General features: G+C 43.5%; 1 protein-coding gene across 3 annotated transcripts in view; it reads right to left on the bottom strand.

The window, feature by feature from the left end:
- Nucleotides 1-8,747, bottom strand: part of ABCD4 (ATP binding cassette subfamily D member 4) — a 63,084-nt gene extending 54,337 nt beyond the window's left edge. Inside the window, exon 1 of one of the 3 annotated variants that reach the window (XM_053258239.1) lies at nucleotides 8,411-8,747. The gene's annotated coding sequence lies outside the window, so the exon portion shown is untranslated. The remainder of the gene's footprint in view (nucleotides 1-8,410) is intronic. The other 2 variants (XM_053258233.1, XM_053258248.1) reach the window with 2 other exon arrangements.
- Between the last annotated feature and the right edge of the window lie 15,308 nt (nucleotides 8,748-24,055).

The raw sequence follows: 24,055 nt of genomic DNA, 5'->3' as shown, positions 1-24,055 counted from the left end.
CCACACTCAAAGCACTGGTGCAACAGAAGAGGCACCAATGTAACACCAGTGTTTCTGATGAGTTCCAGATCAACGCTGCACTAATGCTAGTGTGTATGTATGGGAATTTCAACAATCTCCTTTTCCATTGGAAGCCCGTGAGCCCTATTTGTATTTTCCATTAAAAAAAAATAAAATCTCTATATGGTTTCAGCGCTGAAAGTGAGTTTGGAAGTCCTGTCCTGTCCTGTCACTTCCTCCCGCCACCATTATGCTCACCGTTAAGCAGCATTTGCTTGAAGAAGCAAACACTGTAATCATTCTATGATCAGCAGGCTAGAATGGTCCAGGCTGCCAATCATGGAAGCACCCATCATCCATAGTTGCAGAGATCACCTCTTCAGATGAATATCTCTGGAGCAGTACCATGTAGGAGATGAGTGACACACAGGGGCAGGACTTCCAGTCTCACTTTTGACACTGAAACTATGTACAGCAGGTTTGTTTTTTTAAAATATAAATAGGGCTTCTGTATCACCTGAAAATGTGTCCCCAAGGGCCTTGTGGCTCTCAGGGCCATATTTTTGGGCAGTACCTCATGCTTCCTGAAGAAGTGGAATTCATAAAAAAAATTCTCCAATGCTGAGCCAGCAGTGGAGCTGAGCTAATTGAACTTTCCAGAAGCAGTCTTTGTTAATCAGGATGCCAACCACTACATAGCTTTCATCTCTTTGTTTTCTTTGTGAGCAGCTCTGATAGCATTTTTGTGTTGAAAGGCAGGCTATAAATATTTTAAATAAATTAAACAGAACACAGAAGCAGTATAGAAACACAAAGCCAGCACAGGCCAGTAATAAAACAGAGTCTTAAAGCCCTAGGAAATAAAAAGGAGTTCACCTAGCACTAAAAAGTATGTCAGACTTGGACCCAGGTAAACCTTCCTGGGGAGAGAATTCCAAAGCTTGGGTACCATCACTGAGAACGTCATTTCTCTGGTCACCACTTGCTTCCATCTAACAGCCTTAGGGCCTGATGAAGAACCTCTGAGGAAGATCTTTGGACATGGGCAGGTTTGTGGGAGAAGGTAGTCCTTAATATACCAAACCATTTAGGGCTTTAAAGGTTAACACCAGCACTTGAATTGTGCCCCGAAATGGGTCCGGGGCCACTGCATCACTTTAAGACTGGTGTGAAATGTTCCATATGTCTGAGTCCCAGTCTAGCTGCTGATTTTATAACAAGCCGTTTTCAAATAGTCTTCAAAGGCAGCCCCACATTCAATGCAGAAGTCCAAATGAGATCTTACCAAAGCATGGAGAACAATGGCCAAGCTTTCTCAAGAGTGTCCAGGAGAGGCCACTGCTGACATATCACCCTAAGCTGATGAAAAGCTCTTCATGCCATGAGTCACTTATGCGTTCAATTACAAGGCCAGATATAATAGCACTCCAGACTGCATTCCTGATTAGTGGGTTTGTAGCCCCCTCCAGAAGAGGCTGAACAGCACTTCTTTGAGTGTTTTGCCCTTTATAGTTTCCAGTTTCTCAGAAGTGTCAGGATTTTTCTGTGTGTGTCTACATTTCCACCAAATAGATTAATGCTAACTTTCTGAAAGAAAGACTGGGCCTCAAGACAGTTTAGAAGCCATGTCCTCTGACCTAGAAGCCCTTTCTCCTAATTCCAGATCTGATGAAAGTTACGCAGTCTGCATATGCACAGAGACACTCTCTTATTACTTTAGGTATCCACAGGCTGAACCCTAGAATTCAAAATAGCGGGGCTTGCCTTTGGGAGCTCTACACCAAATGAAGCCCTAAAGCCAGTTTAATAACAATTAAATATAATATCTTAACAGTGATCATGTGCAAAAGATTATTGTGAAAATAACTGAATTTTAAACTTTAATTTAATTTAGTACACTATTGCAGCATTATAATCCAGGTGCAAGGTTTAAAAGCTGCATATGGAGTATTTTGTTTTTGATCACTTTTAAAGAGAGTTTGAGATTTGCGCTTGTTAACAGGGCCTGAGTTACTGTACATGCAAACCCATTAGATAAGGTATATTTCACAAAGGGAGGCTTCCTATCTTTGAAGACAAATATTCACAGTTCACTCCTTGCATCAGTCAATGTGTGTCGAATATTCAAGGGAGGATATCACACAGCAAGACACTACTTGCAAGTTGGGCACTGACTTTACTTTGAATGCTTGTTCTCCATTTCCCCTCAGCCCTAGCATCTTGAAATGAATTCTCCAAATTAAGCCAGGTTCCAATCTATATTCCCCCCCTAAGATTTGTTCATATACATGCCAACTCTGTAAAGCAACTTCTTCTGTCACATTCTTTGTCAATTGTGTTTTCCATTTACAATTACATTCTTAGTTCTTTGTACACTGAGAAGTACCAAATAATGGTGCTCAGTTGACAATAAAGTCCCTTTGTTGTTTCTTACATTTTTCTTGGCTGAGTCACTGCAGCAATTACATAGCCTCCTCATCTGCCTTCTTTTTACATAGATATGCCAATGAAAACTCCAGTCTAAAGTCCAAAAGGTTAAAAGCTAAAGTCTAAAGCTCCAGTCTAAAGGTGGCCCTCTTGTTGCATTTGGTTTCAACTCTCATTTTTTAGCCTACCTTCCTTTAAAAAAATAATTATTATTGGCTTTTATACTAGCTTATACATTCAAATTACATTCATTTATTTAATTCTACACATAAGTAAATATTTACTTCCTGCTTACCTATCTGCGCGGTTCACAATAACTATACTTATAAACCAAAGCTATAATAATTCAAAACATACATACTCCACAATACTACTCGATTTTACCCAACCCGCTGTTATTACTATATTTCAAGCCCTCCTGAAAAGTTTGTATTAGAAAAATAATTCTTTAAGTAAAGCAAAAATGGTTCCCAATCTTCTTAGAAGTGCTGTAAGCTTTGCCAGCTCAGCATATTACAAAATTTTTATCAACCAGTCTTCTGAGGGCATTTTAGTGTCTTTCCATTTCTGTGCATATACTATCCTGGCTACCGTGGTTGCATACATTAAAAATGTTGAATTTCTTCTGGAGAACTCTCTTTCAGTTATTCCCAGCAGGAAGGATTCTGGCCTCTTAGGAAATGTCACTTTAAAAATTTTCTTCAACTCATTGTATATCATATCCCAAAAAGCCTTTGCCTTCCCGCATGACCACCACATATGGAAAAAGGTTCCTTCACATTGTCCACATTTCCAACATTTGTTTGAAACATTTGTTTGAAACATGTATAAATGTTTTTATACATTAATGCTAATTTTTTCAGTGTCAGATACCACCTATACATCATCTTATAGTAATTTTCTTTTAAAGTATAACATGCAATAAACTTTAAATCAGTTTTCCATAATTTTTCCCAAGCAGCCATATCTATATTATGACCCACATCTTGAGCTCATTTTATTATAGTCGTTTTAATCACTTCATCTCTTGTCTCCTCCAAAAGCAACAACCTATACATCTTAGAGACTAATCATTTTCATACAACTCCTTCTCAAATCTTGACATTTGATCCACAAAACCAACCTTAAGATCCTTTTTATAAATTCCATTTAGCTGATGATACTGGAACCAATTACTAACCAAATTTTGTACTTCATTTAATTTTTTTAATTTGCAGCCCTTCTCTTGAAAACATAACAAATCCCTATGAGTACCCCATTCAGATTGCATATTTGTCTCTTTACGTGCCAAAGCCTCAGTTGGGATACCCATAGTGGAGTTTTACACTCCAACCATTTTTTATATTTTGCCCATACTCCCATCAGACTCCTTCTTACATAGTGATTAAGAAAGTCTTTATGCACTTTGCTTTTATCATACCACATATATGAGTGCCAGCCAAACCTTCTATCAAATCCTTCCAAATCAAGTATTCTGGGATTTCTTAATGTTATCCATTTCTTCAACCATGTCAAACAAACAGCATCAAAATACAGCCTTAAATCAGGCAGGGTAAGACCACCTCTTTTTTAGCCTACTTTCCAGTAGGCTTATGAGATCACCCAGCATTCTCTGTGTGTGTGTGTCCATGTGTCCATCCGTGTGTCCCTGCCTATCAGCTTCGCAATGCCTGGACCAATATGAACCAAATTGGGTACAGTTGTAGGGACACCTCAACGGCGTAGTTTGTGATGATGTCATCCACCCCGATCCAAGATGGCGGACGCGTAAATTTTTGAGGCGCAAGTGGGCTAACTTTTGAACCGCTTAACCGATTTGAACCAAATTTGCTACAGCTGTAGGGACACATAGGGATGCCCTAGTGGCATGGTGTGTGATGATGTCATCCACTCCAATTCAAGATGGTGGCCACATGAACATCTGAGGTGCAAGCGGGTTAATATGTGGACTGCCTAACCCATTTGAACCAAATTGGGTACAGTTGCAGTGAGTGACACACAGGGCCACCTCAATGGTGTAGTCTGTGATGATGTCATCTGCCCCAATCCAAGATAGTGGATGCATGAATGTTTGAGGTGCAAGTGGGCCAACTTGTGGACTGTCTAACTGATTTGAACCAAATTAGGTACAGTTTATTTTATTTATTTATTTATTTATTCATCAAACTTATATACTGCCCAAACTTTCATCTCTGGGCAGTTGTGGTGAGTGACAAACAGGGACACCTCAACGGCAAAGACTGTGATGATGTCATCCACCCTGATTCAAGATGGCGGAACCATAAACTTTTGAGCCACAAGTGAATTATCTTGTGAACCGCTTAATCAATTTGAATCAAATTTGCTACAGCTGAATGCACACATAGGGATGCCCCAATGGTGTAGTTTGTGATGATGTCACCCACCCCAATCCAAGGTGGTGGACGTGTAAATGTTTGAGGTGCAAGTGGACTAACCTATGAACCACTTAACCAATTTGAACCAAATTTGCTGCAGCTGAAGGGGCACATGGGGAAACCTCAATGCTGTAGTTTGTGATGATGTCAACCACCCCAATCCAAGATGGCAGATGTGTGAATTTTTGATGCGCAAATGCACTAACTTGAGGACTGTCTAACCAATTTGGACCAAATTTGGTACAGTTGTAGTGAGTGACACACAGGGAAACATCAATGGTGCAGTTTGTAATGATGTCATCCACCCCAATCCAAGATGGCAGACACATGAGCATTTGAGGTGCAAGAGATTTAGTTTGTGGACCTCAGTTTGAACCAAATTTAGTCCAGTTGTAGAGACAGAGAAAGGAAAGTAGGCTGATTAGTTCTTACTAGACCCACTTGTTTCCCTTCATGTCTGTATGAACTTTATGTAAAATGTCCGTTCTGGAAGTGCATGATAACTTCTTAAATGCTTACTTCCATAAGTGGTGCACTTGTACATATCCCAAAGGGTTTAGGCCTTGTTCTGTAGAAAGTTGGTCATGTACCTAAACTGGGGGGCAGGGAGAAGAGGGGTCTTGAAATGGTATTGTGAAGTAGCAAAGAAAGTGAATGAATGAAGACGGTAAACAAGCACATAAATACAATAGTGCAAGTTCACCATTAAATTGGAAGGGGATAGGAAGGAGATTTGGACAGATTATGGGAAACAGTATAGACTCCACCTCCACATTTCCTCATGTGGAAAGAACTCTTGCAATTACAGGAGTAGGCTTTTAAATGATTGAAATAATTATATATAATGTAATGAACATTTCTGTTCCAATTTTTAAAAGACGTTAGCTGACATCCAGACTAAGTTACTCTTAAGTAAAAAACTGAAAACTATCAAATTGCCAGGGCCAGATAGCATCCATCCAAGAGTCCTCAAAGAACTCAAATGTGAAATTGCCGACCTCCGTACTAAAATATGTAACTTATCCCTGCAATCAGGCTCTGTACTGGAGGACTGGAAAGTAGCCAATGTAACAGTGATTTTCAAAAAGGGATCCAGGGGCGATCTGGGAAATTACAGGCCGGTTAGCTTAACGTCCATTCCAGGCAAATTGATGGAAAGCATCCTCAAGGATAAAATTGTAAAGCACACAGAAGAACAGGCCTTGCTGGGAGAGAACCAGCATGGCTTCTGCAAAGGGAAATCTTGCCTCACAAATCTTTTGGACTTCTTTGAGAGTGTCAATAAGTGTGTGGATAAAGGTGATCCAGTTGACATAGTCTACCTGGACTTCCAAAAAGCTTTTTGACAAAGTTCCTCATCAAAGACTCCTGAGGAAACTTAGCGGTCATGGGATAAGGGGACAAGTACATGTGTGGATTGCTAACTGGTTGAAAGACAGGAAACAGAGGGTAAGTATAAATGGAGAGTTTTCACAATGGAGGGAAGTAAGAAGTGAGGTCCCTCAGGGATCTGTACTGGGACTGGTGCTTTTTAATTTATTCATAAATGATCTAGAAGTAGGGGTAAGCAACAAGGTGGCCAAATTTGCAGATGATACCAAACTCTTTTGGGTAGTGAAATCCAAAACGGATTGTGAGGAGCTCCAAAAGGATCTCTCCAAACTGGGTGAGCGGGTGACAAAGTGGCAAATACGGTTCAATGTTGGCAAGTGTAAAGTGATGCACATTGGGACGAAAACCCCCAACTTCAAGTATACGCTGATGGGATCTGAGCTGTCGGTGACTGACCAGGAGAGGGATCTTGGGGTCACTGTGGACAGCTCATTGAAAGTGTCGACTCAATGTGCAGCAGCTGTGAAAAAGGCCAATTCCATGCTAGGGAACATTAGGAAGGGGTTTGAAAATAAAACTGCTACTATTATAATGCCCTTATACAAAACGATGGTGTGGCCACACCTGGAGTACTGCATACAATTCTGGTCACCACATCTAAAAAAGGACATTGTAGTACTGGAAAAGGTGCGGAAGAGAGCAAACACAAGATGATCAAGGGCCTAGAGCACCTTTCTTATGAGGCAAGGCTACAACATCTGGGGCTATTTAAATTTTTAAAAAGACGACTGTGAGGAGACATGATAGAGGTCTACAAAATCATGCATGGTGTGGAGAAAGTGGATAGAGAGAAATTCTTCTCCCTCTCAAATAACACTAGAAGCAGGGATCATCCCATGAAATTGATTGAAAGGAAATCTAGGACCAACAAACAGAAGTACCTTTTCACACAATGCATAATCAACGTGGAATTCTCTGCCACAAGATGTGGTGACAGCCAACAACCTGGATGGCTTTAAGAGGGGTTTGGCTAACTTCATGGAGGAGAGGTCTATCAATGGCTACTAGTTGGAGGGCTATAGGCCAGTGTTTCTCAAAGTTTTCAGAGTCAAGGACTAGTACATTCTTCATGCACAGTTTCCTGGACCAGCAGTTAGTAAAGGGGTTTCAAGTTGAAGTTTGTTTGTTTAACAAATTTCTATACCGCCCCGAACTGGGAAGTTTATAATTAAAATCATATTATAAGCATTACAATCATTAAAATTAAAATCTTTTAAAAACAAATATTAAGTATTAAAACTATAAATCTAATTAAATAAATCTAATTGCTTCCTAGCTAGAGCAACTAGACAGGATTGAGAAAGAGACTTGTGCTAGGGATGATGGGAGTTGTAGTTCAACAACTGCTGAAGGGCCAAGTTTGCTCACCTCTGCCCTAAGGGGAATACAGTACAGTGATCACATGTAGATTCAAATGCAAAACAGAGTAGACCTGGCTTAGCAAATGGGGCAATGCATGTTTGCTACCACAAAACCAGCTTATCAACTTAATTGATAGGAAGCTTAAAACACGAAATCTTATATCATACTGGACGTCTAGAACCAAACATCATCCAAAAAACCCTCCAAGCAGTACACACAACTAAAACACACAGCCCTTGAAATGGTAAATTATGGTAATGAACTTAACACATAAATATGGCATTTACATTAGAAAAGTAAACCACAGGGAATGGGGTGGGAGATTAACCTTTCATACCACACATAGCAGAGGTTTAAGGAGAAAAAGTGCTATGTACCCACACATGAGTGGGAAAATGTTTAGTGGGTCTCTTCTTCATCCTTCTTTCCCTCCTTCCCTCTCCTCCATTCACTATTTCATACCTAGCTACACCCAGCCCCCACTCCATCCTCATTCTCATGATCCCTTTTTTTCACTGGTTTTCTCAATTCACACACATTGCACTAGTTCTCTCTCCTGCCTGCATGGTTGCTTGTCAAAATCTCAGTTTATGTTACCATCATCCCTTTGGGTCAGTCAGTAGCCCACCCCAGCCACCCCTTTCTTCATCTACCTCATCCCGCCCTCCCCATTTGATTTCTCAGTTCACACAAATTGTACTTGTTCTCTCCTGCATGCTTGCTTTTGAAAATCCCATTTTATTTGATCTTCATCCCTTTTGGGTGAGTCCGTCAAGGATCAGCCTGCCCCTCACCCCCACCCCTTTCATTCTTCTTATCTCCCCCTCACCTACCTCTTCCTTTTTCATTTGATCAGCCCTGTTGCTTGCTTTTGTTTATGTTGTTTCTTATCTTCTGCCTTCCTCCCTCATTCCTCCTCTGTAGTAGTAGTCAGAACAGAGTTAATGCATGCCACGCTCGAGCCCAGCCCAGCCAAGCACTCCCGCTCACTTGCCCTGCTACCTGCCTCGTGTGTGTGTTTTTCGTGGGATGGCTGCATACTAGTGAGGTCACTCGCTCTCAGTCTTTCCTCTCATCATGTGAGAGACTGGAGAGATTGGCTGGGGCTGCCTGGACTCCGGAGGAAGGCAGAGCCTTGCAGCGAGGGTTGTCTGCTTAAAAATTAGCTCCAGAGAGCTCCCGGCGGTGGCAGCAGTGGCGGCGGCCCCCACTGGGTCAAAATTGTGTGTGTGTGTGTGTGTGTGTTTAATTCTTCAAGGACTGGTGTGGACTAGCACTCAACTCCTCACGGACCGGCAGTTGAGAAACACCGCTATAGGCCATCTCCAACCTCAAAGGCAGGATGCCTCTGAGTACCAGTTGCAGGGGAGTAACAGCAGGAGGGAGGGCATGCACACAACTCCTGCCTGTAGGCTTCCAGTGGCATCTGGTGGGCCACTGTGCAAAACAGGATGCTGGACTAGATGAGCCTTGGGCCTGATCCAGCAGGGCTGTTCTTATGTACTGAGGAATTTATTTATTTATTTAATGTTATTTATTAAATTTATACCCCGCCCAAACTTACGTCTCTGGGCGGCTGACAATTCAAGGGCAAGTAAACATTAGATATTATTTGCTACTAGTGTTTCAGGCCCGTTGTGATAACGGGCGCTAGTAGGGGAGAGTTCCCCCCCCCGCCCCACTTCCTCTGGCCTCCCCCCCCCACGCCCTCCCAGCTGGCCGAGACTTCCTTACCCAAAGCAGCCCGCGACAGTCGGGCGATCAAAAATCCATTTTTTGCGAAGAAGAGAGGAGCTCCGGAACAGAGCTCCTCTCTGTGCTAAGCCAATGCCCAAACTGCTGCTATGGACGCAAAGGACGCCTATTGCGTCCTTTGTGTCCATAGCAGCAGTTTGGGCATTGGCTTAGCACAGAGAGGAGCTCTGTTCCGGAGCTCCTCTCTTCTTCGCAAAAAATGGATTTTTGATCGCCCGACTGTCGCGGGCTGCTTTGGGTAAGGAAGTCTCGGCCAGCTGGGAGGGCGGTTGGCGGCCATGGCGGCGGCCGCGGAGGCATTCTTCTGGGCCGTTTTGGCCCTTAATCATTTGCGGGGGGGGAGCGGGGAAGGAGTATGTGGGCAGCTGGGAGGGCGGGAGAGTGGGCGGTGGCGGTGGTGGTGGCCGGGCAGACTCTGGGGGCGCCGCTGCCGGTCCGGTCCGCCCCCGCCTCACATTCCCGGCCGGTCTCCCCGGACGGGCAAGGGCCCCAAGGACTCGCAGCCGCCTGGCTGCGGCGGCGGTGCCAGGCCTCGGCGGCGGCTCTGCCACCACCTCGGCCGGCTTACCCCGTCACCTCCTCCCCCCGCCCGGCTTCGGCGACGCGGCTCCACCGCCGCCTTGGCCGCGCTGCGTCCTCTGGCCGAGGCGGCGGCTTCGCCGCCGCCTCGGCCAGTCTCCTCCTTCCCCGCATTCCCGGCTTCTTCGGGGCGGCCGCTTCTGGCCGCCCAAGATGGCCACCGGGTGCCGGCCCTCATGTTTCCCTTGCCCTGTTCTGCGCCTGCGCTTCGCGCAGGCGCAGAACAGGGCAGGGAGGCACGAACACACGCTTGGTGCCCGTCCACGGACGGACACCAAGCGTTTTATTAGAGAGGATAGTACGAAGTTAAACATAGGAATATTTCCATAAATCCCTGTAAATTAAAGTTATTTTAATTATATGCGTAGGGATGCAAAAGTTTCTAGTTAGGATATACTCATACAAAAAGCAGAATCCTAAGAATTTGGTCATTGGTATCATTTGGAATGTAGAACAATGGGGTTGAGGTGTTCTCGTCAAAGAGAACCTAACAAAAGATTAGGAACTCTTGTTCCTTTAGTACAGTGGTTTCTTAGCATTAGGGATATTAGTATGCCTAGGGGTACTTGAGGGGCTCCTAGAGGGTTCTGAGTGCCCTACTGCCTCCCCACGCTGCAGCTACTCTATTTGTTCCCCATATAAGACTTGCCGGCTTGAAGCCAATGTGTCATAAGAACAGCCCTGCTGGATCAGGCCCAAGGCTCTTCTGTTCCATACAGTGGCCTCACACAGCCCTCAGCCATTTATCCACTGCAGAAGTAGAGGGAGGAGGGTGAAGACTTTACTCCTCTGCTCCTGATAGGCTGGCTGTGTGCTAAAGCTCAACATACCTGTTCCCTCAGCCAGACAGGCTTCAGAAAATTAGCACTGAATATTCTTATTGAGTCACCTTAAGTGGGGCAGCGGATAAATGCTTGACTAACAAGGTTGCCAGTTTGAATCCCCACTGGTACTATATTGGGTAGCAGCGATATAGGAAGATGTTGAAAGGCGTTATCTCATACTGCATGGGAGGAGGCAATGGTAAACCCCTCCTGTATTCTACCAAAAGAAAACCACAGGGCTCTGTGGGCACCAGGAGTTGAAATCGACTTGACGGCACACTTTACTTTACTATTCCTATTGAAATTAATGGAACAAAACTTATTGCATATGTGAGCCAGTGACTGTAGTAGCCTTTCTCCCTAACTGTAATATTTGTGTTAGGGGTGTGTAAACCAGTTGGAGTCGAACCGCCTGGTTCAACCAGACTGAGCTCAAACCTGCCTGGCCCTCCAAAAGGGAACCCGTGACTGAAGTAGCCCATCTCATAATATGTAGATTTGTGTGTATACACACACACACATATAAAAACACAAATTAGGAGTGTGCTCAGAACCGCTCCAGGTGGTTCAGTTCGCGTCTCAACCGGACTTGAACCTAACCACCCAGGTCACGTACTGGTTCTGCCAAACTGGCCAGTGGTTCGGTTCATGCCTAGAACTGGGGTTGAACCAGTTTGAACCCGGTTCTAGTGCTTGTAAAGGGGAATACGACTTGCGCCCATGAGCAAGCAACATTCTGGACCAGCTGAAGCTTCCGAACTGGCTTCAAAGGCAGCCCCACGTAGAGTGCACTGTAGTATTTCAATCTGGATGTCACCAAAGCATGAGTGACTGAAGTCAGATTTGACTTCTCCAAGTAGGGTTGCAGTTGGAGTACCAGCTGTGCAGGGGCAGAGCCACCATTGTGACTATGGGTCCAAAGAACCCGGGCCACCAATGAAAAAGGCCATTGAAGCCCACTGGGGTGTGTGTGTGGCTCGGGTTCCAGAAGAGCCCCGAGCAAACTCGCCCACACCCAGACTCCAGAGAGCCCCAAGCAATATCTCCCCCGTCCATTTCTGGCAGCGTTTGCTGCCTGACAGCCTTTAGTTCTCTTTCCCTGCAGTGAGGGAGAGAAAGAGAAACAAATGCTGTCAGGCAGCAAGTGCTGCCTGAAATGGACGGGGGAGATCTCACTCAGGCTATGACATCACATGCACAGGGGCATGGCCTCGAGCTCCAGAGGGCCCAAGCAAGCTCTCCCCTTGTCATTTCTGGCAGCTGGAGGGAGAGAAAGGGAAATAAAGACTGTCAGGCAGCAAACGCTGCCTGAAATGGATGGGAGAGAAATTGCTGGGGCTCTCTGGAGCTCGAGGCCACGCCCCCATGTGTATGATGTCATGCACATAGAGTATAACTAGAGGGGCCGCTGAACAAGGCCAGACACAGGCTGCCGCTTGTCTGGCTCCGCGCCTGCAGCCCTGGCTGCTAAAAAGCACCACTACACACCGCCGCCACCTGTGCCTCTGAAGACAGCATAATATGGAACATCAGGGTAGTATGGAAACAGCATGAACAAGGATCTCACGTGGAGCAAGATGCCATTACAGAATTTTCAGTATCTTAACTTTGGGACATGACCATGCACTGCTCCCTTCTCATGCCATTCTGGGAGGGGTGGGGTGCAGCATTTAACTATGTTTTGAACTGTGGGGCATTTTAAAAGATGTTTGCATAGGAAACAGAATTTGCACATTGTTCACAAGAGACGTTGTCGAACAATTACAGTAAAGCAGGAGTCACCCCCTATTCAGACAATATCTAAAGGGCATGTCTGGCTGAAAATACAGCTTAGGTGGATGGAAAGATAAGGGGCTGGTTAGAACATTAAAACATTCCTGCTGGATAAGGCCCAAGGCTGTGGGGTTGATTTTTTTGCGGGGGTGGGGGTTGGCAGGGGTGGGGGGTCCTGGTTTAGACTTGTATTGGGCCTAGAAATATTATGCTTTGGCACTGATTTGACATCAGATTTAGAGCCCTGATTCCTCTGCACATCTTGTCTTGGCTGTCTGACTCTTCTCTTACTGCTTTGCCCTCCACCGTTCAACTCCTGCCTGAAGCTAAAGTTCTTTTCTCATGCCCTATGAGTTTCGCTTCTTCATCAAATCGCTCTCCTGACTTTGCTCCTTTTGATTTTTGCTTCTTCCCTATGTTGCTCCTTTGTGTTTCATCATTTAACAACAAATTGACTAACGCCCACTGTGACTTTGGGCTATTTCTAACATTATGAATTTCAATCATGGAAGTGCTGAGGCAAGTAATTCTGGTTTCTACAGTCATGTGGGAAGGGTTTATTCCTGTGTCTGTTCATGTGAAAGATCTGTATGTATGTGCAGCTTATCACCTACAGATATTTCTCACCAGAGACTCCTTTCAATATATCTTATATTTTGCCTATATTATTCTCTATACTGTTGCTTTCATTTTATTGCAGTTCTTTTCGGGCGTCTCTGATAGTATTGTAGCAATTATCGTTCACTGGTGGGTTTTTTTTAATAAGTTAAGCTCCAAGAACAAGTTAAGCTCCTTTTTAGTCTTTCCTAGGTGGTGTGGTTGCTGTTCCCCGCCGCCAGCCTGTGCTCGCTCCAAGAACATCACTTATCTGCATGAACTGCTGCTCCTGTCAATGATTAGACAAATAGATAAGTACTGAGCTATAAGGAGCATAGGATGGCATCAGAGGCGCTCTTACCCCTGGAATTTGGGGCCAAAGTCCAGGGCCTCCTCACCCCCTGGGGCCCCCCAAATCCTCTTTAGTCTTTCCTAGGTGGTGTGGTTGCTGTTCCCCGCCGCCGGCCTGTGCTCGCCGGGCGGCTAAGTAGGGTTGCCAACATTGCCTTGTCTGAAATCAGGACAGGGACTCTGATGGGGAAGAGGGCCATGGCCACCTAGGGGCAGGGCTTGTCTTTAAAAAAAAACCAACTTTTAAAGCCACTGCTAAGCGGCGGTGGAGTGAGGCAGTGGCGAGCGCTCTCCCGCCTCCCATAATTTGGTTAAAAGTTAAAAAGAAAGAAAATTTTTAAAGGTCAAAAAGCAGGAGAAATTGCATCCCAAACAGGACGAGTATTTCCCCATGGGAAGTCGGGACATCCCGCACAGTGCGGGACAGTTGGCAACCCTACAGCCAAGTGTGATTGTGACTTGCACCAGATGCTTTAGAGACAGTAGGGAGTGGGGAAAGAAATATGTGGGATGAGAATATGCTAAGTTGTGTGGTTGAATGTTTCTGCTAATGCATATTTGCATATATATACCTGTTTTATAGTCTTACATTCTTGTGAGTTTGGTTGCCGTTTGTGCCCTCAAGAACCCACGTGTTAAAAATGCTGAGTGTATCATGGGGTGTGTGTGTGTGTGTGTGTTCGTTCAGGGGGATGATGCTTAACTTGCAGCGGAGTGGGGCAGGGCTCCAAAATTACCTAGGTGCACCTCTGGATGGCATGACATGGGTTGTCCTATATCTTATCCTCACAACAGCCCTGTGAAATTTCTTATGCTGAGAGAGAGTGACTGGCTCATTTTCAGCCAGTGGCTGAGATCCTAACTAATGAAGCGTGTGTCTAAGGAGGTTCAGTGGGGATGCACCAGGAGCCTGCATATAATTCTGCCAGTCCTCCTGCATATGCTGTTGTGCCACAGACCTAAGGCTTAAGAGTGCTGCTCTGGAAGCATGTCACTGAGGGTCAGTGACGTGTTTCCAGTCTTTCAGAGTGCTTCCAGAACACGGGTAGCACTCTGAAGTCTTCGCCCACACAGGAGGACTGGGGGTGTTGTGTGAGGGTTCCTGGCACATCCCCACTGAGCCTTCTTACTTGCACGCTTTATTCTCAGGATTCTGGCCAGTGAGCTTTATGACTGAGCAGAGGTCTCGGCAGGTCTCAGCAGTCAAACACAGTTCCAAATCTCACCGGTTCTCTAAATAGGACTCCCATAGGTAGCATAGTAATAAAGAGCCTGAACTGTGAACCAGGAAGTCCCTATGAATTTATTTATTTATTTTATTACATTTATATTCTGCTCTTCCTCCAAGGAGCCTAGAGTGGTGTACATAGTTAAGTTTCTCCTCACAACAACCCTGTGAAGTAGGTTAGGCTGAGAGAGAAGTGACTGTCAAGAGAATTTATTTATTTATCTATCTATTTTATTACATTTATATTCTGCTCTTCCTCCAAGGAGCATAGAGTGGTGTACATAGTTAAGTTTCTCCTCACAAAAACCCTGTGAAGTAGGTTAGGCTGAGAGAGAAGTGACTGGCTCAGCAAGTATCATGGCTGAATGGGGATTTGAACTCAGGTCTTCCCGGTCCTAGTCCAGCACTCTGACCACTACGCCACACTGTAAAGTGCCCTTCACTAGAGTCCACTTAGACAACCAACTCTTTCGGTCTCAGTCCCCACCTACAGTATGTGGTGACAATGCTCACTCACTTACCTTACAGGGTTGTTGTAAAGACTAATGCGAAAATGATTGTGAAGCACTTTTAATATCTGAAAGTAATATGCAAAAGTTGAATGTTACATAGACCAAATAATTGCTTTTGTAGGAAGCTTTGACCAAGGGCTACCAGAGTATAATGCTAGAGTTCATTTGCGAGAATAAAATTGGTCCTCATCTGCCAGCTTACTATGATCCATGCCAGAACCAATTGCAGGCCATGTGTATTCAGTAACCATGCAGCAAATGTGTGTCCAGAACAAGGGTGGCAATTGGATGGTGAGTACGAATTGCTGATTGGTCTGCAAACCCGTGGAGGGATTTATTACATTATCACACAAACAGCTTCTTGATACACATCTGCTGTGTACTAATTAATGCACCCCAGCACTTGTGCATGGCAATCTGGTACCCGTTTTTGGCCATTGGAGAGTACCCTTTGATTGAAGCATTTGTGGCCGCTGCCTTGCCATTAACTCCTGCAATTGTATGGACTCCCACCTGAGCTTCCAAGCCTGACTCAACCCCTTTTAAATTCTCCATCTCTTTAGGAGATCAGTGTCCTTTGATATTCACAACCTGGTTGTGAAAAAACTGGACTTTGCTTTGGATGAGGCATCAGCTCTTTGGAAGCTGAGGGATTTGACACACTCGGTACATGCTGAGCTGCAATTGTCCATTCCAAACACTTCCCCACCCGTCCTTTTGTCCTCCCCATGCCAGATACGACACCTGCTGTGAGCCCCATTTAGTGTATAAGTTCCAAAAATTTCCATGGCCCCTCCTGCCACACATCCAAATCCAGGAACAAAGAGAGGAGGGCATTTTCTGGGCCTCTCTATCAGCTTTTCCCCCTCCCCAAGAGCTGATGTCCTAGACTGTTGGAGCCCAGCACAGTACCAACACATCTACATATTTTACAACAGAGAACCTTCCTCCCCCCTCTTTTCTCACACTTCTCTATCAGCAAAAGGACTGTCCGTTACAGGACATCCCAGGAGTCAAAGCTAAAGAATTAAATCTCTGTGCAATGTGTAATTCAAGGGAGCCTTGTAACTGTTCCTTTGGCTACAAGCCATGCTATGAAAACATGCATTTTATTAAGTAATTATTTATTACACTACTGATATATAAAAATATAAAAACCTAACAGTGTAAAATATGTATTTTTGAATTATTATTTTATAATATAAGAGCCTTACAAAGAGGCTCATGATTAGTGCTAGAGAATTATTTGAGTGACTGCTGTCTTTTCAGTGGTGGAGAGAGTGGCCATTGCTTCTTGTGTCCCAGTATGCACTGGTGCAACCTAAGATATTTTGCACTCTGTACAAGCTAACTAATCTAATTATTCTGAAAAAAGCTTCCTGAATCATCATCAAGACTATAACACATGCCAGTCCAGACTTCTACAATGCCGTGTATCAGCAACATCTTTTCCTTCCTTCCACCTTCTCCCCATTTTTTCTTTTAATATCATACCTGAGAAAGTGTTCTATTAAACTTGAATGCTAGCTCATTGCTTTGTAATTTTTAGTTGACCCTAAAAAAGATATTATAATGCTCTTTTGAATTTATTACATTTGTATCCATCCTTTCCCCAAAGAGCTTAGACACGTAGGGGATTGCCTATTTTATCTGCACAACAATCCTGTGAAGTGGACAGCTCAGAGAGAATGACTGGCCCAATGAGCCCAAGGCTGAACAGGTATTTGAGCCTAGATCTTCCCCATCCAACACTCTGCCTTGTTGGATTTGGCATGTTGAACCAAGCCTAATTAGATTGTGACTCAACAGGTTGTTGAGAAAAAAATTGTGAGCTGCAGCCTGGACAGCATTCAGAAGATTAATTCAGCATGCCAAAATTCATGAAAAAATAATTTCTGACCACTGTGCATGGCTCTGTGAACTGGGTAGCATCACATATGCCACATGCCATCAGCACATCATAGCAGCTGTTTTTTCTTTTTATGCTTGCTCTCACCATGCAGAGGAGTGCATAACTGCACTCGAGAAAGCTGACAGTCACAAACAACTCTATCAGGAGCATGTGCACAAGGTACGAGTCAGGGTGGAAGGCCTTGGATACTTTGTCTTTGGAATATATGCAAGTCTTCTAGGTTTCAGCTAGTGGCCCTGTTTGTCAAGATCTTTTTTGTGGTAGTAGTAAAAATAAGGTTATAAGGACCTTATTATGGCCCAAGTTTTCATAGGCAACCACTTACTTCATCAGATGCTTTACTAACGTTGGTCCAACAAAAGGAATAATCTAAATAATTTTGGAACCTATCTGAGAAATTCATGTCCACCACTTTGGACAATGGGAGATGTGAAAGAAGAATGTTCCCAGGTTTCCACTACATCTTTGGATAGAGTTGCTGATAACACAGGAAAGGGAGATGGAGGGGAGAAGAAGAGCCTAGCCCAGCCCCTCCCAGAGCTGGAAGCCTGCTGAGTGTGGTGAGGCTTTATGGGCATGTGGGAGGGCAAAACAGTGGGGGGAATTCAGAAGGGAAGCTCTTTGATCTTGACTTTGAACCTCTGAAAATTCCCAGCAATCGCTCTTCTGTCCCACCTACTCCAAGGATTCTTAATTACAGCCAAAGAAAAAGGCTACATGATCAAGGAACTGAACTTTTAGCTTTGCTATTACCATTATTACCATTATTCATTTTAATATTATCTCCTGCTTTTCTTACAGAACAGAAACTTGGAGCAAGCTATATTAATAATGCACATTCTTTCTGCTCTGGGATGCCCACCAGTGTTGAAAACTGGGATACTCACATAGTATTCCTTGTACAGGGTTTTATTTTGTAAACAAACCCTTGGTCCTTAACCTGTGCCTCAGTTACCTGACACAACAATTTGCACTGTCCATTTTATCACAATATCTACATTCATTGCCTTAGCACCATGTTCCTCAGCTCCACCCCCATTATTAATGCATTGCTAAAGGCTCTTAGTGCATTTGCAAGTTAGATTCATTTTCTCTGCAGTAGTTTGTCCTGCATTGGCGTCTGAGAAAGCACAGAGTAAGGTAGCATCACAACTTCCCTGTTCAATCATTTAAGAACGTTTAGTCTCACTAATTACAGAACAGCTGCAATTCATATGCATTCAGTGAAATGTACTATCTGCCTAGGCAGTTAGAAAATCTAATGAAAAATTTAAAAGGCATCTCCAAATTTCCTCAAAAGGCAAAATTGTGAACAAAACAAGGGAAAGTGAGTTCCTAGGGATGAGTATCAGAAAATGGTGTCTGTCAATAGTAAAAAGAGACTGTCAAGAGTAGCTTACAGCTAAGCATTGTTTGCACTGACCATAGTTTTAGAACTCCATTTATTTATCTGTTTGTTTATTACATTCTTATACAAACAAATCCAAAAAAAGTCTCTAGGCGGTTTACAACTAAAAACTATTAAAACAACAGAATTGTTTGAACTTTGAAGCATACAAGCAAACTATGACTGGAATTGCTTGACTGCTTTTCTTTTCCATTCACTCAGCACTCTCATCTGCAATGGCCATGATTATGATCTGTCAGTTTAAAGGGAAAAGTGTGCTGTTGAGTCGGCGTTGACTCCTGGCGACCACAGAGCCCTGTGGTTGTCTTTGGCAGAATACAGGAGGGTTTAACCATTGCCTCCTCCCACGCAGTATGAGATGATGACTTTCGGTATCTTCCTATATCGCTGCTGCCCGATCTAGGTGTTTAGACAACACTAAACTACAGTTATAGGCTGACATCCTGATTAACAAGGTGCTTGCAGAAGTATGTCACACTAATGCAAAACTGTTGCGCTAGCTATTTGTGCACTCTGACGCTTGTGTTCCAGATTAGTGTTGCGCTACTGCAAGCATGCTTGCACTCGTCTAACAGTGAGCAAAAGCCACACTTCTTATTTATTTAAACAAAACGGTCTAAAACAATACCTTTAATTTTTTTTCAGCAGGAGGACTGAAATAATATTGTGAGCCAGAGGGTAGTGGCTAATTCATTTTCTTTTGGTTGCAACCTATGAATATAATTTACATCTTATTTTTTTATATGATAGACACCAAACATATTTTTGATTCAATTTAGAATATTATTATATATTTTCATACAATTCATCAAGCTTTTATAATGGAGTTAACTCTTAGGAAAAATCTTGATAAAAAGATGTAGACAATCAGGATACTTGAAAAATAATTTGTGCTTCTTTGAATTTGCCTTCTTGCTTAAATCTTTTAGCAATATTAACCATCCCATTTTAAAAAAAATGGTTCTCTTTTTAAATATGAGGACTAGAAATTTACACTTAAGAATAAAGGATTTGATCCTTGGGATTCAAATGTGAGCCCATGGATAACACAAAAGTGCCTTGAAGGGTTGTACAATCTAATTTTAGATGCAATAGAGTTCTCCTTCCTTCTACCTTTTCTCCTTGGGGTGATTGATTCTTCAGTTCAAATAGTATTTACTGTTAAGAAAGATTTTCTGAAATTCAGTTCGTGTTTGTGGTTCCCCCCACCCACAATTATATCCCATGAGCCATACATTTCTTGCTCATAATACTCTCCTCCTTTTTAGATTAACACCTTCCAGAACTCTGCCTTCTCTTCCCATTGTGTCATCTTTTAAACAGAGATAGGCAGGATAAACTAATTTAATCTTTTTATAAATCATTCACTTCGCCACTTGAGCAGTTTTGTCCAGACACTGAGTTCTCTGGTTTGTCAATATCTTCTTAGATAACAATGGGCTAGAACTAGAAACAATTTTTCACCTATTCAGAGAGTCTTTTTTGCTGTTCTTGAATCTTGTGTCATGATGATACTGCATTGATGGTGTCATGACAATCTGCAAATTAATGTGTTCCAAGATGTCACTACACAATCAGTCCCTGCCCCCCTCCCCCACACTCAGTCTTTTCTTCTAACCACAAAAAAATTTCTGCTTTGGCACCTTACTGACAGATTTTTGCATGCTCAGTTCTGTAAGGTGCTTTACGTTTTGGCAGATATTAAAATCTTGTCTCTCATTGGTTCTGGAATTTTGCACGCTATATTACTGAGATATCATCCGCCAACAATGTGGGGCATAAAAGCAGAAAAATACATGAATAACACTTGCTCATATTGTTGTCTGAAATGGTTGGCAGGGCATGATCAAGTGTATTATTGGCGGCAATTCTGGAAAATTGGAGGGGAGATTCTTATTTTGAACATATAATATATAATTGTGAAAAGTGTTTTGTATGAAAAAATTTAACATGTAAATGACAAATCCATGTCACTCCTGGGCTGTGGAATGTGCTCCCTGTAGAGTCTAGACATTCATGGCTTAACATCTTTATCAGCCTTTAAAAGTGCCCTTAAGACATACTTCTTATAGCCAGGCTTTTAATAATCTCTGAATGTTTTAAATTTTTAATTACTGTTTAATTTTTTAAATTGTGGTAATCTTTGAATGTTTTAAATTTTAATTGTTTAATGGTTGGTTTTATTCTGTTTTTATTGTGTTTTATTTTTGTAAACCACTTAGAGCCTTCGGAGTCAGGCAGTATATAAAACAAACAAACAAAATAAAATGCCTATTTATTATTATTATTATTATTATTATTATTATTATTATTATTATTATTATTTTGATTTCTACACCGCCCTTCCAAAAATAGCTCAGGGCGGTTTACAAAGAGAAATAACAAATAAATAAGATGGCTCCCTGTCCCCAAAGGGCTCACATTCTAAAACGAAACATAAGATAGACACCAGCAACAGTCACTGGAAGTACTGTGCTGGGGGTGGATAGGGCCAGTTACTCTCCCCCTGCTATATAAAGAGAATCACCATGGTAAAAGGTGCCTCTTTGCCCAGTTAGCATGTTGCCTAATCACAACATGCCTGTAGGATATGACAGAATAGGCTCCTTAGTCTGAGGGCTCCCAGCACCCGTGAGCAGTGGGGCAAAGGGGTAGGAAGTCCCCCCCCCCCCCCCCGCAACCATGCCTCTCATTCCCAGCCCGTGCCTTATAGCTCAGAGGTCCAACTGGGCTTGTCTGACGAGGGAAAAGCTGCCTCTGTTATGCTGGGCAGACCTGTGATTGAGAGGGTGGATCAATCCATCTGAAAGATCCTAACGTTTGCTGGCAAAAGGGCTATTAACACATTTTGTTTTATACAAAGATGTTTTAACATACATGCAAGTAACGATTACATTCATTTAAAAAGTCAATATAGGGGCTGGAGCCCTAAAATATGCAGACTACAGATTGCATGTACTGCTGTATGCACATTGAATGTAATACATGAATAACTGTGTGCACATACATTGTACACGGATTCTATGTGTGTTGAATGTCATGTGCCAGTAAGGTCATGGAGTAAAAACTACTTGTTCTGGAATGACCTGCTGAAGCAGTTTTGCTCACACCTAGGATCATAATCTATTTCTCCATGTCAACTTCATTGGGAGGAGGCATAATCTCCCTAAATGCCTGCCTGGAGGTGGTGATGGGCTGGATGAGGCATAACAAACTGAGACTGAATCCAGATAAGACAGAGGTACTTATTGTGCGGGGTTGAAACTTGGGAGATGAGTTTGATCTGCCTGTTCTGGATGGGGTCACACTTCCCCAGAAGGAACAGGTGCGCAGGCTGTGGGTGCTTCTGGATCCGGGCCTCTTCCTGGTTTTCCAGGTTGAGGTGGTGGCCAGAGGTGCCTTTTATCAGCTTCCACTGATATGCCAGCTGCGTCTCTTTCTTGAGATGAACTACGTCAGGACAGTGGTACATATGCTGGTAACCTCCAGACTGGACTACTGCAATGCGCTCTATGTGGGGCTGTCTTTGTATGTAGTCCAGAAACTACAGCTGGTTCAGAATGCGGCAGCCAGGTCTCCGGGTCATCTCAGAGAGAACATATTACTCCTGTATTGAAAGAGCTACACTGTCTGCTGATACATTTCCGGGCAAAATACAAGGTGCTGCTGGTTATAACCTATAAAGCCCTAAATGGCTTGGACCCTGGGTATTTAAGAGAATGTATTCTTCGGCATGAACCCCACCGTCTATTGAGATCATTAGGAGAGGTCCGTCTGCAGCTGCCACTGGCTCGTCTGGTGGCTACTCGGGGACGGGCCTTCTCAGTTGCTGTCCCGATGTTTTGGAACGCACTCCCTGCTGAAATAAGAGCTTCCCCATCTCTGACAATTTTTTTAAAAAAAATCTTTAAAGACACATTTGTTCACCCAGGCTTTTAATTAAATACTGTTTTAATAGTTTTAACTTCATTTTAAAATACTGTTTTAAGGTTTTAAATTCTTACGTTTTAACTTTTTGTTGTCATTTATTTCAACCAATGTTTTAATTTGTCATTTATTTGTTTTAACTAGTGTTTTAACTTTTTTTGTTGTTGTAAACTGCACAGAGATATAAGTTTTTGGGTGGTATAAAAATATGTTAAATAAATAAATAAATAAATAAATAATATTAAGGAATGGACAGGAATTTCTCCCAGGTCAGGGTAGCTAGTGATCTTGGGGAGGGTGAGAGGGTTGGCCTCCCCCTGTAGAAACATGTTTTGCATGTTCTCTTGAGTCCGTCTTGGAGATATTTCTCTCTGCAGTGTAAATGAGACCTGGTTGTAGCACACTGCAGACTTGTGGAAGATTGTCTTCAACTGGGAGGTTTTTTGAGGAACAGCAAATAAATGTATTAAACAAATACTAGCCTACTTGCACAGAGCACCTGTGCGCTCTTTGGGGCTGGCTGTTCCCCCCTCCCTCCTGCCCCACTTTCCCTCCCCCCCTCCCTTGTGCCCCACTCTCTCTTTCCCACTCACCCCCTTTCCAGTCTCTCCGCTGCTTCCCTGCCACTTTCTCGTCTCGCCAGCCATCCCGCTGCCGCCTCCCATCCCTGGCTGCCAGGCCGGACTTTGCCCCCTTACCGAGGATGGCCTGGCCTGCTGTCTTGCCACCACCTCCAGCCCCCGGCAGCCAGGCCGGGCTTTGCCACCATTGCCACCACCTCCTCCCCCTTACCCGGGACTGCATGGCCTGGCCAGGTCAGGTCATCCTGCTGCTGCCTCCCGGCAGCCAGCCAAGGCCACCTCCTTAGGCCGTTTTTGCGGCCCGCCACCATCATCCTCTGCCATTTTTTTTGCCCTGAACTCTCACCCAATGCCAGGAACTCTTGCGAGAGTTCCGCTGCTAAATCCTGAGCATGCATGCCGGTTAAGATAATTAAATATATAGATATAGGGCTTGCAAGAGGATGATCTGCCTTGCACCAGAAGCTGGCTTTACTTGACCCCTTTTTCCTTCTGTTCTATCATTCCAACAAATGATTTATACACCATGGTAGATAACATGTTTACTTTCCAATCAGTCTGTCCAGCATTCTGTTCCACAGTGCACTATCTCAGGGCTAGTCCTTAGATTACAAAAGCCAAGATTAGTGGGTTGAATGTCTTTTAGCACTGAAGTTTTGGGCATGACTCCTGTTCCTCTCACCCCAATAACCTGATCTGGGACGTGCTGTTGCTTTGTTCAAACAATGGTTTCCTATGTGTAGTTTTAACTGAGGTCAGAAAGTAAATACTCTAATGTTATGCACACTTACTAGGGAGCAAATCCCACTGAATGCAGTATTTATTTATTTATTTAGCACATTTCTATACCACCCTAACCCAAGGTCTCAGAGCGGTTCACAACAAACAAATACTAAAAACAATTTAAAACAAATAATAAACAATCAAAAGTTAAAAAAGCTAAAAAGTTAAAAAGCTTGGGTAAAAAGATAAGTCTTTAGACCCTTTTTAAAAGCCACTAGAGATGGGGAGACTCTTATTCCCACGGGACG

This window comes from Hemicordylus capensis, chromosome 1, assembly GCF_027244095.1.
Source record: "Hemicordylus capensis ecotype Gifberg chromosome 1, rHemCap1.1.pri, whole genome shotgun sequence".
Lineage (NCBI taxonomy): Eukaryota > Metazoa > Chordata > Lepidosauria > Squamata > Cordylidae > Hemicordylus > Hemicordylus capensis.
Note: the sequence above shows the minus strand (reverse complement) of the source record. Positions and strands in the feature narration are given on the sequence as shown.